At 22.1% G+C, this 18338-nt stretch overlaps 1 protein-coding gene across 5 annotated transcripts in view; it reads left to right on the top strand.

Moving 5' to 3' along the window:
- LOC129606706 (uncharacterized) overlaps positions 1-18338 on the top strand; it is a 37643-nt gene that overhangs the window by 6458 nt on the left and 12847 nt on the right. Inside the window, exons 2-3 of one of the 5 annotated variants that reach the window (XM_055517188.1) lie at positions 15755-16000; positions 17790-17871. The gene's annotated coding sequence lies outside the window, so the exon portion shown is untranslated. Of the gene's footprint in view, positions 1-15754; positions 16001-16310; positions 17341-17376; positions 17872-18338 lie in introns of those variants that run through there. The other 4 variants (XM_055517185.1, XM_055517187.1, XM_055517190.1 and 1 more) reach the window with 4 other exon arrangements.

Here is an 18338-nt window from a genome sequence, read left to right as displayed (position 1 = left end):
AAATCTTTAATCTATTCTATGATTTGTTTTGAATACTAATTTTAAGCATGAAATCAAATTATACGAGTAGTTAATTAAAATATTAAAATTATTTTCAAGTCGTTAATATTGTTTTATTACAAAATAAAGGAATATTTAACATAAAATTGGCTTTTAGATTAAATTTGAATGATCTTGTGTGTTTTATAATATTCCGAACCCCTAATTATTAAATAATGTAAAACTTTGTAAGATTTCATTTTAATTTTATAAAAATTCTATTAAATATCTCACAGAATATCAAAATTATTTTAATAAAAATAAAAATATTTAGATATTCTTACTCTTATAATTATTATAAGAGCTTCTAAAATTAACTTAGAACCACAAAATATGAAAAAAGCAGCACTCAAAAACACAAACTTCTAATTAAATAATTGGAAAATTACTGTAAAATATCAAAAAAATAAAATACAATTAAAACTAAATTTTATCAAAAATATTATTAGAAATTTTATTCTCAAAATTTTCATTATAAGTGGAACAAGGTCTTTAAATACTCATAATAGTTCTTTTGAACTGAAAAAAATGTAGAATCCTTGTATACATATTTTTACAATTTTTTACAGCATTCTCTAAAAGTAAATTATAATTTTTTGCATCAATAATTGCCTAAAGCTATGCAATTTTTATAAAATATATAATATTGAAATTATAACGCCAGTAGTTGTCCTTGTACTTTTGCAATTCTAACAAGTATAACAGTATGAAATTATGAATATTAAATAATTTATTTATAATTGCAAAATTTGATAAAAAATAAATCGCCATAATTAAAAGTTGTTCTTAAAAATAATTAAGAATTCAAATTCTAGTATTCACTTGATATATAGCTCGATTTCACTTTATTAATAATCATTCAAATCATAAATTATCGAAATAATTCAATAAAAAAAAAATCCTATACAAATATTTTAGAAATTTATTAATTCATACAATATTAAGAGGGCTCAATTAAGAAACTATTAATTTCAAGTATCATTAAGAAATAATAATAAATGAATAATTTTTATATAGTTATGTAGCTACTTATATTATGAATTTTTCGCCAATATTAAAATATTTATTTTGTAATTCTATCCAAACATAAGAAATAAATATTTGACAAATAGTTTTGTCATTTGCATAATTTTTTTTTATTTTTTTTTATTATAGTAATAAAAATTTCATTGATATTATTTTAACATCAATGAAAATTTTTAATCAAAATTTACAATGAATGAATTTTCAATTTCAAGTGAATGATAAACATATTAAGTGTCTTCTTGTCTACACGATGTCTAAAAATAACAAATTATTAGGCTACGAGTATTATAAAATCTTTATATTTTTAATTTTTTTTTATAAAGATCTATATTTTTCTGGTGCTCCATTTTTATTTGTCTGGTATCTTGAATTCTAGAATCTCGGTTGATTAAGAGATTTGCTTAAAAAGTAACCTTACTGCTATTTTTATAAAATTTTTACTAAAGAATTTATTCCATAAGAAAATATTTTGAATTTTAATTTTACAATTTTATTAGACTAATCAAAAATTTATTTAAGAGCATTTTAGTTTTCTATTCAAGTATATTTTTTAATTTAAATTTTTAGTATTTATTCAAAAATTATTAAAAACGTTCATTGAATTTAAATATTAACTTAAAATATTTGTTATAAAATTTCAATTTCATACTTAAATTAAATATTTATTTTACAAAATTTTCTAAAAATTTACTGTTATTCACAATGAATGTAATCGATTTTAAAGTATTCCCTAAACAAATGATTAATTTATAATATAAATATGTATACTATAATCCGTTCACGATAAAATTATAAATTATAATAAATGTTATACAGTGTTTTCCAAACTGTTAAATTTGAATAAATTACAATTTATTAAAATTTTCTTTATGCTCATGCATAATATATAAAAATCTTAATAGATTTTTAATAAAAAAAAAATTACCAAAATTGTTTAAAAGCATTCGCTGCATTAATTTCTTAATCATAAAAATTATTCTAATTTTCTTATATATAAGATAATGAAAACAAAAATATTTAATTTATGAGGTTGAATGTTAAAATTATGGTAAAAAAATAAAATTTTATCTTGTATTACAGAATTAAATGAATTAAATTGATTATAAATCATCTGAGGGTTATGACAAAAAATCATAAACTCTCATTTTATTTCATATTATATTTTTAAAAAGATATTTTGTATTCCAATTTCTAATATTACTTAGCACTTATTTATATATATACACATTTCATATACATATATATACATATATACACATTTCATAATAAAATATATTAAAATTTTTCAAGTAAAATAAATTTTTCTTTATAACTGCTCTTATTTACAATGTAAAAATTTTAAGTATACTATATAGCATATACATAGGCGCAACGTTTGAGAATATACAATATTATTATACAGATGATTATAATGATGATGCTGTTTTTATTATTGTTGTTGTTTTCATTTTAAAATGTGTCTTAGTTTATATACGGTATACATTTTGAAAAATATTTAATATACATATATACATACAGAGCGATATAACACATAATCATGATATAAAAGTATATTGTGTATTTATATTGGAAATTGGGTCAAAGTTGTTATATCCACGTGTGCATTTCGCAATTTAGTATATACAGTATGCTCATATTTCAAAAAAAAAGAAAAGTGTTATATATATATTTGTATATATATGTAGAATATTTGCATATAAACAGACATTATGTGAATACAGAATTATATATGCATATGATTGTGTATTATAGTGTTTTTATATAATTGAAAATTTTTTAATGAAAAATTTTTAAGAAAATTATTATATTGCTATATATATGTTCTTTTTCTGTGTTATCGTCTTCTTGCAAACTAAATTCATAAAAGACTAGATAATGTTATACATATATATATAGATTTACAAAAAAAATTTAATATTTTTACCTAATAATTTTTGTATTCTTTTTATTTTTTTCTGTTATTCTATATATACATGTATATATATATATGCATATATACATATATATATATATATATATATATATATATATATATATATACATGTATATATATATATACATGTATATATATATATACATGTATAGATATATATACATGTATATATATCTATATATATATATGCATTTGTATAAAAATTAAAGTTTAAAAATCATGTTGCGGCAAAAAACACAGAGAAAAAAAAATGAGATAGGAAAAGGATACTTAATATAACTGCAATATGAAAATTATGTATATATACATACACACATACATATGTTCAATTTGTATCTTTTTGTACTACATATAGAGCATACTATTTTTTCTTGGTTTTTAATGTTACTTCTAAAACTCATTATATTGTGTAGTAACATAAAAAATGAATAATAAAATGCAAATAGATTTGTAATAATTACCGTTTTTTTCTTTTTGCTGTGCATCAAATTTTAAACAATATAATTTAGGAGTTGGATTTACAAAAATATGTATGTACATGTTATATATGTATAAATATAAAAATTTATATACAGTTTTTTATACAGAAATATGAATTATGTAAATCGTTTATTCGTAATAGAATGGCATGGTTTAACAATTTTCATATATAAATTTTTTTAAATGCACATTTTACTCTCCATAATTTTACAATACATACAAATATGTATATTTATACATGCACATTTTAAATACATAACAATTTTCCACTAGGAATAATAACTTCAAAAAGCTCAAATGGAAACAAAAAAAATGAGAATGAAAATGAAAATGCTTTTGTAGCAGCATATTTAATGATGCGGTTATGACATATTATTATGTACATTATTGTTGTATATGAATTTTTGAATACATAAATATATACGAGTATAATAATAATATATTATACAAGTACTTATAACGTACTCGTGTAATTTATAATTTATTATTATTAAAAAAAAAGAATGAAAATTGTAGAATTCAAATTAATAATTAAATTCACTTTTTTTTTCTACATTATGGATACTTGAAACTATGTTTCAAGCCTCAAAGAAATTAAAAAAACAAAAAAAATATTTATTATTATTATGAAAAGTGGCATTATTTTTAAATAATGTAAAACAAAAAAATTTATTATTTTCTATTATTTATTTATTTCATATAAAAAGTATTAAAGAGTATTAAAAATATAGGTATTTAAAAAAACAATAATAACTATATAAATTATTCCAGTTATTTGATTTTATATTTAAATATTAAATCCTTTACGAATATAAAAATATGAAATTTTATAAATTGTAAAATTTTGCATACTTTCAGGAGATTAATAAAAATTTTTAAGTGTTTTGCTCTTTTGTTTACTAAATTAAATAAAGACGACGTAAGTTCAAATGTCATACCATTATTTCATTCTTTTAAGCTTTTTTTCTAAACTTAAAATTGTAGAGTAATATTTTCATGTCAAATAATATATACACAATATGTATTGTGGGTTGTGCACACTTATGTCTATGAAATTAAATTTCAAATGCACTTTATTTATTAAAAGAGTTTTATTAAACTTATTTGCATTATTACTTTATAAATGTATTGCGTATTTTAATAAAATTTTTAATTTAAGATATGATTTTCCATAGAATATTATTTTCCATTTAAAAAACATACACCTGTTTTTAGTAATAATAAAATATGTTGAGCAATTGAGTGTAGGTTATGGAAATCTTTTTAAAATTTTTTTTTAATATATTTCTGTATGTAGAGATTGGATTTCCTATACTATAAGAAAAATTTTAATATAAAACTTTATATAAAACTTTCTAAACAATTAAATTGTTTTCTAAAATAAATTAAAATAACAAGCGAGCAAATTTGATAAATACCTAGAAAATCTGTAACAGTTTCTCTCTCTTTTATTACTAATTGTAAAAATATGAAACAATATCCCCCTCTCTAATATATTAATTATTTGCTCTATACCTTAATAAATCTGAATTTAAATAAAAGATTGATAAAAGTCATAAATCACCTACATTCATACCCAGTTTTTTTATACATAAAGATATATAATAAATATATATTTTTTAATTAATTTCATAATTTACATGAGGAACACGTGAATAAGATTAAAAACTTCAAATTTCATAAATAATTACTGAAAAGGGTTAACATTTGAATAAATTAATTAAAATTAAACTTTTAGGTTATCTTAGGAGTGTCTTTTATAAACCCGATAGAATTTATGAAAGAAACAATACAGAAATTATTAGTTTTTTAATTGCAGTAGTACTAACGATATTTTTGTCTTATTAAATTGCGATAAAGACATAAAGGAACTTCATTGCTTCATGACAATTTCATAAATAATTATAAGTTATTTGGGATCCGAACGAATTCGAACGATTTTTTAGACAATATGGTGATTTTTTTCTTATGTTATATCGATCATTGGCATGATACATTATGATATCGTTCATGATAACAAGATCATACAGGTGATTAATGTCAAAATATCAGAACAATATGACAGTTTATTTGACAATTGTGAGTATTTACCTTAAATTGATTACAAAATAAATTTTTTTTTTGAAGTACTAAAAATGTCTTAGTAAATTAGAATAATACTTTGAATGTACTCGTATAAGTATATAGTATTTTTTCAGAAATAATTGTGGTTCTGCACAAAAAATTTCATTACAAATTCAAAATAATTAATTTGTTGAGAAAAAACATTTTGAAGAATTGCCGTCTTTCATGGTTGTCTTTTAACACATGAATTGAAAATATGGAATATACGCCAATACAAAAATCTTATAGAGTATAATAGTAACAATGTAAGAGAATTTGTTTTTATAAAGAAATAGAAAATATCAAAAAAAAATTGAGAAAAATATTAAGAATTTCTACGAATATTTTAATTTTAAAACTTAAACGAGCATTCAAAAAGGATACAAATTGAAATTATTAAATTCTTTATTAATATGAATATCTATACCTATACAGCTACATAAGTATAAATGCGTATTCATCTCAAGTTACATACCTCCAATGATTCTCATGAAAAAAACATTTATTACAACACACGTTTAAAAATTATATAAGATGATGAAATATTTGTGGGTGTGTATTTGAATTGAAAGTATGTGCCTTTGTAAAACCTTTTTATATATTTTACATTCCTATTTATTCATTATATGTGTGGATGTTAAATTTATAAGTAGAATTGTTAAAAAATTTTCTCCTATATATAATACATATAGACGTTTACAAAAAATAATTGAATCCTGATAAGAAAAATAAACAATTTATTTTTTTTTTAGTTCATTTACGAAATAAATTATAAAATAATTATATAAATCCCTAAAAAAATAAATGGCTTTGTTATGTAATATAAATGTATTAGGTATGTGAGATAATTATGATTGATAATATTTTACCATAAATTTCTTTTTTTTTGATGAAATAAATCACTGTATACCATACTATGAATTCGAGTGAATAAATAGGTTTATCTTTAAGAATTCTCAAGATTTTATAACACAATATAAAAGGACTATTCTTCAAGTAATTAATTATACATAGGTATATGTTTGACATATTTTGTATTTTAAGAATAATGTCATAATTTATCGTAAAAGCAGGCTATATTACTTATAAAAATTATTCAAGATATGTTTTAGTTAATCTTATTGTTATGCCACTTTAGTTCAACTATGAAGTACTGGGTAATATCATAATAAAATATGCACAATAACTAATACAATAAAGAAAGTCAATATTAAAATAATCATTATATAATTCCATGCCGAAATTTATGAGTTACTACACAAATTCTCTAATCTAAGGTTTATATATGTGAGATTTTAAAGTACAAGTTCCAATAAATGTGAAAAGAATTCATATTCTTATTGTAAAGCGACAGAAAACCTCATAATCCGTAAATATATATATATATATATATATATAAATATATATAAATATATATAAATATATATAAATATATATATAAATATATATATATATATATCTCTGCGAGCTATTAAATATATTTTAAAAGAAATTTTATCAAAACTTAAAAACAACGCCTCTGTTGCGTGGCTATAAAATCAATTTTGGTCTAACTACTTAATATGATTTTAAAAAATTATATATGTATGTATATGTATACGATACGCATATCCATGTTATATAATTTCATCTCATATAATTTTAAATATTTGCGAAAATGCTTCAAATTAGAATTTTATATTTGAAAATGTTTCACATGAATCATCCCACATGTCTTCAAAAAAATACGAAAGTTCCTTTTGTCATTTTTGTTTTTGTTTTTATTTTGACAAATTTGCAGAATAGCTAGCTGCCTCTTTTAATATTGTTATTTTAAATAACACAAGCGAACATATACGTATACATTAAGTATATGAACAATACCAAAATGAAGCTTTGCACCATCTCTGTTTATAATTATACTTGTGGTCATAAAAATTTTAATTTATTTAATTTTATTTATACATAAACAAATGTGTATATATACATACATATATTTTATAAAAATATATAAAAATAATTTTCTGTTTACCCCAATAATTTTAAATATTTTTTTATTAATTATATTGCTTTAATACACAATTATATATATGTATATTTATACTCGTATATGTATATGCATATCATTTATTAAACACGTCTAAACCCAAAAAAATAAATCGAATGTGATCAGCATATGACCGACTGCAATGTATACTGTCTAGTTTTGTGAAAGTATTAAAGAAGATTATAAAAATGCCTTTTAAACACTTATTTCTAATTTTGAGGAAGTTAATAAATTTTTACTTAGGATACATAGAATAATGCAAATTTGGCTTTTGGTAGAGTTTCATTTTGTACCATCCGAACTACCTGAATAGTTCGCCAATTATTTTCGATAACAACCAGAAATTCCATCTTTTAACTCCGTGGATATGATAAAATATCCAGTTTGGTTTCCAAGCCCTGATCTTTTCTAAAATTTAATCAACTAATTTTTTTAACAGCCCGAATTTAAGCATTAAATTTCAAGAAAATTGGTTGATTCTCATTATATGTGTAGCAATGTAAAATCGACCCACAAAAAGGTGCAGTTCCAGGTTGATCAATCTCCAAAATAAAATTTATATATAAAATTTCATCAAAAGCGGTCCAGCCGAACTTACGATATGCGCTTGCAAACGCAGACCAACAGGCAAATAAATCAGCAGTTCGACAACACCGGTATCTCTCTAAAAATAGTTTATTAGCGCTCTTTACCATGAGGAATGTTTTCCCACCGAGAACTCGACATGCGAAATTTAGTGCCGTTGCATAACCTCCCTTATATGCAATGCGGTCGGTAATAGTACATAAAAATTGTTTACCGTAATTTCTAACAAAACATGCATTTATGGGTCATTCTACGGAAACTTGCCAAAAGTGAATAAAATTTTGCACAAAAAAAAATATGTTTTTCCTGATTCAAAGTAAGTTTTAAATGGTTACTTAAAGCATTTTAAAACATTTTCCAAAAAGGTTCACCTTATTTCTTCAATTTTAAGAGAATTATAACGAAATTTAAAAATATTGCTGACACGCTAATGACAAGGATACCACGAAAATGACATACACATCAATTTATTGAATTTTTACTTTATTTTAATTCAATTCACAAAAAGAAAAACGTTGTTTACACAAAAGGGACTTGAAAAAATGAAAAGTAATAAAAATTTACATCTAAATCCAGAATTCACACACTGGTAATTTTTCCTGAAACTCAAAAATTTGCTCATTATCATTATATATACTTTTTGAACTATTTAGAATTTTTAATATTTGTTTTTCCTTAATGTACGAGGCATCATTCTCAATTAATTTGAATCTTGTGTTTTGGGAATTAGCATTTTTTTTAAATATTACTTTTACGTTGAAGTGTTCTCCTTCATTTTTGGGATCTTCCAAACATTGACTGACGTATCCTAATTTTGTCCTGGAAACTCTAGTAGCAAATATATCCTTTTTTAATGTAATTCAAAGCTAGTGATGAAGTTGAAGAAGCCGATGAAGATTGCGAAGAAAAATACACATCATAAAAATTTAATCTTTGCATATTATTTGGGTCTGTATGTCAACTTCATTGACATACAGATATTTGGTATGTCAACTTCATTGACATTGGCATACTTCGTAATTCCAAAGTCAAAATGGGAACATTTATTTTCGCATTTGAAATAACTTCATAATTTACTCATATGTAACGTTGAAAATGTTTCACCAGATACGATCTGACGAACTGCAAGTGTTCCTAAAATAAAAATATCAATTAAAAATGATCAAAAATAATAGTGCAACAGTAACACCTTTAAAAGGCTTGATATTTTCGTATGGTTTCTATTTTTTCAATATCTTCTTTGCTAGTTATAAAAAAACATATTGCTTTGCAGTTCGAACTTAAAAATTCCAAAAGAGTTAAAATGTTTGTCACATCCTTCCCGGAAGCAACAACGGTCAGCTGTTAGCTTACAAACACCGTCAATTCCGTCCGGTGTTCCTCTTCCATGGCCAGACTCTGTTTAGTTCAATGTAAATTTATAATTTCCAAAAGAAATATTTTTTAGATTCTTCGTCAAAAAATAGAACTTGGTATTGGTATTATTACAGAAAGTTCGTTGTAATATGTTTAAAACCTTTTACCGTGCACCCAAATTGCTGAAACATCTTGAGATAAGGATGAGTTAAGTGTGCAGAAGTAGTTTTTAACACATTCGCAATTTCCGTTTTAGTTTTAAATAAAGTATATGTTTTTTCTTCTTCATTGCATAATATAGCATATTAAGACATAATGTAGTAAATATGAAATTCTATTTCATTAAGTATTTTAATTGGTTTGACATTTAATTTAGCATTTACGTATTTCTTTGAATTATTTTAGTTAGGAAAAGTTAGTTAGTTAGGAAATTTTAAGCAAGCTTTCAAAAGAAGTCATTAGCGTGCCCGCATGTCATTGGCGTGATCACACATTAGCCAAACTAATGACGCCATTCTAATGACGAATTACAGGTTTTTTTTAAATAAATCGAAAAGTTTTGCACATATTTACGCCGAAAAAATTTAACAATAACTATTTCAAATATTATTTAAATTGTAATAAAAAAAATAAAAACTTTTAAGAAATTTAAAGTAAAATTACTTACCACGAAAATGACAACTTCACTTGTGACACTTAAGTTTTTTCTTATTCTATCTTAAAAAAATTCACTTTTCCCATATAAAAGGTATGCACTGACTTTGCACACGTAAGTACTAAATACTTACTGATCTCTATGCATTAACTTTTAAAGTTTCAAAAATTTAATGTCTAGAAAAATTAAGTTTAAGTAAAGAGAGTGTGAAATTAAGAAATGTATGGCGACAAGTACAAAAACAAAAATTGAACTAAAAACAAAAAGAGCATTGTGAATGCGGCATACTCTCAGAGAAACTTGTTCAATTCTGATTTCATTAGAAATTACTAGAAATCAAAAATCAAATTTGAAATAACGAATTTTTAGATGTTTATTTGATGTAGTAGGCTTTTCGACAGCCACGCTAATGACAAAATCGTAACTTATCACAAAATTTCTACTAAAACAATAAAAAAATTTTAATTTTTTTTTCGTGGTAACGAACTATTAGTCCGCCAGCAAATTTAGGAAGTTTAAAAAATTTAAAAATTTTTATTTTTTTTACTAAAATTATTCGGGGACATCAAATAAGCACGTTTCTGTAGAATGACCCTTATCTATCTTAATACATATAAAATTTAAAAGAAAATACAAAACAATAATTGTCAGACGATATGGTTTTTTTTTTTGATTTTATATTTATATTTGGCATTAATTCTAAAATTTAATAAAAAGAACGTAAAAAATATTTTTTCTCATAATAGGAAAATTTTTGTAAATTGAAAATATATTTACGTTGTAAAATGAAAATCAAAATATTCAGACATATGCATACATACGGAAAAAAACCTTGTCTATGATTAACGTCAGAGTTTTCGAATTTTCTGGTATTTCTAAATATGTAAATATAAAAACAACAAATGAATAACAATAAATGGAAAATAATTATAATTAATTGGGTCTAACAACAAATTTGTATAAGGGAAATTTTTCTGTTTTTTGTGAAAAACGGATGGGCCGTGCCATTAATCGTTCCCTTTAATTTGCCTATATTTTGTATATATGTAAATCAAATTGAGTCTTTATGCACGGTATTATAAAATGTATATATTTTAATGTATATATGTACATACATTATTTCAAAGTAAAATATTAACGGTAGTTACCTGTATAAATTGTAAATTATCAATATTAATTTCATAAAAGTTTTCAATTCATCGAGAAGCACGAGAGAGGATATTTTCCAACTCACAAAAGTATTATATTTTAAATATGTGACATTAAGGTGAAATTGCGGCACGACCCACTACTGGTCTATTGTGTACTACTAGGCATGAAGAGAGCTTCCTTATCATTTCAAAAAATTCGACTATCTTGTAAAGGTCTGTCTTTTGCTGCTCTTACTGCTTAGACTCCCTTCTCTTGCGGATCAAAATGCCACCTTTCAAATTAGAGAGGAGGAGGAGGACAGCTTTTAATAAATTTGGTTGTATATATACGTGATTCGTTATAATAACAGTATGTATTCTCTTCCATTTAATCGTCTAAAATTTATTGAAACAAATCCTTAAATTGTCCACCCTAATATTCGTATTATACCGCAACAAGCATTATTTAATTGAATTATTCTGATTTATATCTACTGCTTTGAAAAATTTCTTTTGTCTTTGGTTTTACTTTGCCTGACATAAAAACAGGTGAATGCTATAAGGAAATATATAAATTTGCCGAATATTATAGAAATTTCTCAAAATAGTACCTACAGTACTGTTGCTTTTCTTATTATTTTTTCATTTTAAAATTATGCAAAAGATAAAAAAGGGTGTAGGACGCATATTTGTTTTCTTTTCCTATTCACCTATTTGAAATAAAGTGTGTATTGAAATAAGTATACATACAATATTAAATACATACATATATAAAAAAAATAAAAACATGTGCTGTTTACCGCACGTTTTCAATATAAGTGATTCTATATTTTTGCAGTTACACGTGCTAACGTAATTAGTGTTCATTTGTCGTAGGTAAAACAATTATTCAATTAGTGTTTTTTCCAGAATTTTCTTATTATTTTATTTTAAATTCCATAATATAGACACTATTATGTTATTGTTCCAAATTTAATTAAGACTTAAGTTTTATTTACTTCAATTGCATTTTACATAATTACATTATAGATAATTTTATATAGATTTTAATCATATATCATATATACATACATATATGCATATAAATTATATAAATGACGATGTAACAATATTTTTTTAGCTGAAAAATTAAACAATGATTAAATAAGAAATAACTAATTAATTGAATAATTGAATTTAAATTTGAATATTATGATTACAATTTTAATAAGGATTATTATTTTAATTTGAAATAAAGACAAAAAAAATTAAAATAAGTTTTGGAAAATTTTAAACAGTGTCTCAACGAGCACTATCTTAAGACACTTTAATATTGACAAATCAATATTGAGTAAAATTGCATCATTAGTTATAAATAGAAAAATATTCAGAATTGACACCAGTTCTGTGTTGCAAAATTTGAAAACTTGAAAAAAAGTAATTCCTGAGCAGTTTCTTCCTTTTACTTCTTACTTTATACTTTATTCTTGGTAGGATCATTTATAACTTTTTTTTGTAATCGAAAATTTTGTTGCTGTTTCTAACGTAATTTTTTGTGAGCTCATTGTGTTTTACAACTTTATTATGCTTTATAAAGGGTTAAAGTTCCCATTTTTACACATACGATTTTGAAATTTTGATGGGTAGCCTCAATAAGCATCTCTTTTTAATTTTTTACTAAATATGTGTATGTTCTCAAATATTCAATTTTAATTGCATATTTTCGGGATCATACAAACCCTTCATACAAATTGTATTACGAATAAGTTAATTTTCCAGAAAAAAAAATAAAATTACTGTTCAACTGCTAAAATGAAATTTGTGTTATGTGCACTTTTGTTCTGTGTGAAACTTTCAATTGAATAATAAAAAAACCATTAAAATTATTAAATAAAATTATTAAATTATTTTATTTATATATAAATGAATATAATTATTTAATTTTCAAAATTTGGTAATTATAAGACCAAGTTTATATTTGATTTTATTTATTTTATTTCCAATAAGAAAATTTTATTAAAATTACAAAAACATTGTATTTAATATACGATCCCCAATAAAAAATCATCACAATTTAACCATATAAAAATTTTTGTAATTTCTAAAATAAAAAATATTGATTTTTATTATATAAATAATAATTTTATTTATTGATTATTGACATTCAAATTTTTTATTTTACAATATCAATTTATTTAACAATTTAGAATATTATATAAATAAACCATAAATTATACATTTTTCCAATTAGCATTAATATGGTATTCAATAAAATATTATTTTTTGTATAATAAAAATTTTTATGATTTTGGATTAAGATCTAACATGCATACAAACATACATTGGTTTTTCTTTCGATTTATTTTCATATTAAAATAAAACCAAGAAAAAAGATGTAAAAAATATCTTGTATTAAATAAGAAATATTAAGATTTGAGATTTTTCGTTTTAAAATTTTATTTAACATAAATGGCAAGATGATAAATGAAAGAACTGTCTGTCAAATTAAAAAAATTAAGATTTTTGACTGACATATTGGATTTTTGTGCACATTGATTGAAAGTTTATTATGAATGTTTACTGAAATTGAGTAGGGTATAACAGTATTGATAAGTTTATCGGAAAAACTGAAACAGTTATATGAAGTTTTATATTGTAATGAAACTATTTTATTATATGCTTTTGATAACTAAAACCAGAAATACGGAATGGAGCCGAAACGGACACGAAATTCGGAGTAAAGGAGGAAATTGATATTTTCTGGTAGTGTATATTTTGACTAAATATCATGAAATAAATAAAAGGGCCGGGCCGTAAATTTACAAAAATTTCTAATAGACAATTAATTAAATATTCTTTTAAAAACTTTAAAAGTGCTCTCTCTTTTTAGCAAATTATAAGCAAAACACTAGCTTACTATAGTAATAATTTAATATACAAATAAACTCTACTTAAAATTTGAAAAAAATATATAAATTGCATATTTAGCGGCGTCCTCAATTTTTTGCCTGTTTTCAACACAAAAAATATGTCAAAATTTCTTATTTTCTTATTTTAATTGTTAACAACTTTTAAATTACATTGCTTTTAAGTTTGACCTATATAATCTCTACATAAATATAATAGTTTTAAAATTAGAACAAGACAATCATGTTGCAAACAAAACTTTTATACAGTTTTCCAATTTTATTGGAAATAAAAAGTTTTCATTCAAAAATTTACATTTCTTAAACATTACCTAGTTTATAAGAATTATTATATAAGTTTATATGTAGATTAATATAAGAAATATAAGCCCCCATTTATCTGTAATATATAATGAATTATTTAACAATATTTTCAACCTTTGTTCTACAATCAAAATGAGATCATGTACTAAGATAATGTATCATGTAGTATGATAGTATTTTAATAGATAATGTTATCAAAAATGATAAAAAAAAAATTTATAACAGCACACATTATGGTCCCATTATCTATATAACAATATGAACACAAAAAGAAAATAACAATTAATTTTGTATAGTAGATGAAAATCGAGATATTTTTGAATATATACATATATGTATATAAATCAATGTATTGCGAAAAAGAAATTATTTTGTTACCGTGAAAGATAGAAATATGACTAATATGCTATAAATTTCCTCGAAATCACTTTATTAATAATATTAGTTTTAAATTTTTTTCTAAAGCACTTACTTATGAAACTTCTTTTGATATTATGAAACGAGATTAAAACGTTCATGTTGCTTTTAATTGGAAAAAGACATACTTCAATTCAACTAAAATAATTTTTGTACGCAAAATTCGAACTTTATTAAATCTCGGTTTCTATAATACAGCAAAGGTTATATGTAAAAAATTAGATGTTAACAATTATTGCATTCTTTATTTCTTACTATAACTGAAACAGCGTCACCAAGTTTTATTTCAAAAGTTTATAACACTATTGAAACTTATTAGACTTCGTCGCACCCCTGCAAAAGAACAGTTCATAACGCATTTAATTTGTAGGTTACTGCCTAATGTTTGTATATAATGGAGTTCACAAGCAAAACAGTATTCCATTTACAAAACAGTTTCCAATTAGTCCGACAGTAGTTTGAAATCATATGCCATTAAGAGGAACACAACTATTATTACACACGAACTGTAATGCCCTTGAATATGGCAATTACATAAGCAATTAAGAATTACAACGAATAAAGTTTATTAATCATATTTTTTGAAAATAATAGTGTATGTACTGGGTAATGAAATCATATGTGTATTCGTACATGTACATGTATGTATATCGTAATAAATTATATTTAATTGTTGAATCATAGTGTGTATTACACTTAATAATTGAACAATAAACAAAAATATTTATTTATTTTCAATAAATTAACAATATTATTAATCTTTCATTCCTTTCTGTTCTTGTTTTTTATTTTCAGATAGATAAAGATAAATACAGCTGTAGTCAACCTTCTGTACCTCTTCAAGAGGAGATTAACTTCTCAATTTTTTTATTTTTATTATTTTAATTAATTTTTCTTTTATTTTTGTTTTTGTTTTATTTAAAATTTTGTTCAATTAAATTGTGTAAAGCAAAAAAACTCAAGTGTGACGTTTTAAAATAAAAACCATTGTTTCAACAAAAAAAAAAAAAAAACAATATTAATTAAAAACAGAAAAATAAGGTGAATATTCAAATATTTTAAGAATATTTTAATTATTTATTTATTTTATATAAATAGTTATAATTACAAAAAAATAATTCAATACACTTAAGCGAACAAAAATTAATTATTACGATTGTATTTAAAAGTTTCATATTTTCTTCTACAAAACCAAAATTTAAAATTTTAGATTAGATTTTAAAAAAAATCTTATTTATTATATTTAATTACTAGAATTGTATATTTTGTGTTTAATAAAAATATTAAAAGTAATTAGAAATATTATGTTGAAATTCTGCAAAAAAATTAATTCAAAAACTTAATTCATATTGTATATTTGATGACTAATACTTAAATTTTGATATACTACATACATATGTATATATACTGGTGTACATAAGCAAAAACTGTCAAATTTATTATTACATGTAAGCATAATTGAGGTAAATCGAGTTTAAAGCATATGCTTACATACATTCACACTTTTGTTATTATTTAAAAAAAAAAAAACAAAATAACTCTACATTATTATCTTAATAATTTTATTAATAATTACCTATGTATATACATTATAATATAAAAATGTATAAATAATATAAAAATTCCCTTACATATATACAATAGTATATACAGTTTAATGTAGTATAGTGATCTCTTTTAATGACACTCGTATAGTGAGTGACATACTATAAACATATTTAAATACATAGATCTACATTAATATGCAAAGAGAAAAAATTCAAATTAAAGGAAAATAAAAAAAAATACACCAAGAAAAAAAAAAACATCAAAGATACACATAAGTGTGAATTACAATAAAATTCCTATTGTGAATTCTATATATCGTAGTACTTATAGTGAATTAATATTTATATGTAACGATTTGTTTACGATCACCAGTCAGTTTTTCTTTTTTTTGCTTTTTGATTCTCTTGTTTATTTAAACATGATTGAGATCATAACAAGTTAAAAAAGAAGAACAATCAAAATATACAATAAAAAGAAAAAGAAAATATTTTAAATATACACATGTATATATAAATAGAGCTAGAAAAAAAAAACCCAAAAATACCAACTCATATACAAGTTGATTGCAAAATTTTAAAAGCACAATACACAAACAAAAATTAACTAACACACTCAAATCTCCGACCTCTATATAGGTTTACAACATTTTAATGATCAATTCAGTTTGTTTTTAACTTTTCAATCGGATAACTTGATCAAAAAATCAAAAAGAGAAAAGGATTAGAGAAAAATATCAAGAATATAAGAAGAATAAATAACAAAAAAAAAAAATTCGCCAGATCAGAAGTTTTAGAAGAGGAGCGAAAAAATCTTTTTAATTTTTGTTCGAAAAAGTACATAAAAAATTTTTTTTTAATTTTTTTTTTAAATTTCAATTAAAAAAAAAAGTCATTTTAATTTGTTTTTATTTCGTTTTAATTTTATAAATATGTTCCTGTTTTCATATTTATAAAAAAAAAAAATTTAATTAATTCTGTATAGTAGTGACATCTATTGTATAAAGAAACTACTAATTAAAAATAAATAAAATAGATAGTGACAATTTAACTCTCTTTTTTTTCTTGTGCTAATTGAGAATATTTTCAAATAATAATATTAAAAAATAAATAATAATAAAAAAGGAATATAAAGTTCACCTCTGAATAAAATATTCAAGTGAATTTCATTGTTTACTAATAATTTAGAAAAAATAACAACAAATAAAAACAAAAAAAAAATAATTTTTTTTTAATTATTAATATTATAAATTAAAGTAGAACATTTAAACTTTTATTAAGAACAGAGGACAAAAGTAATACATCAAATTTCGGCAAGGAGGGGAGAAGAAAAAAATTTTATTTTTTGGGGCTTTTGCCATTGTATGGGTAAGTTAAATATAATACATATAAAAATAGTATAACAATAATTTTTTTATTTTTCTTTTTTAAATAACTGAGAAAAACAATACTATTAAATACGCAAATTATAACATATGTTTTATACAAATATACAAAATTTTTGGTATATGCAAACATATGGTAAAACAATGAACTGTGTAGGTATATAATAAATAAAAAATGGTATTGTAATTGTTAAACGGGTATAAAAAAACTGTTATATATTATTAAAATGAATTATAAAAATTTTATAAAAAAAGTACCTACTTGAAAAATAGCTGAATGCCAATATAATTATTTAAGTGAAACGTAAAAATAATATTTTTTTTATTTATTTGTTTATTTTATACGTACAATTTAAAAGCGCCTATACTTATGCAATATATCGTATTTTAAATATAAAAAAACATTAAAGTTAAGACAATTTACGAGATTAAGATCGAAACAAAAGCAAA

The sequence above is a fragment of the Condylostylus longicornis genome, unplaced genomic scaffold (assembly GCF_029603195.1).
Source record: "Condylostylus longicornis isolate FDR11 unplaced genomic scaffold, ASM2960319v2 ptg000020l, whole genome shotgun sequence".
In the NCBI taxonomy this organism is placed as follows: domain Eukaryota; kingdom Metazoa; phylum Arthropoda; class Insecta; order Diptera; family Dolichopodidae; genus Condylostylus; species Condylostylus longicornis.
Note: the sequence above shows the minus strand (reverse complement) of the source record. Positions and strands in the feature narration are given on the sequence as shown.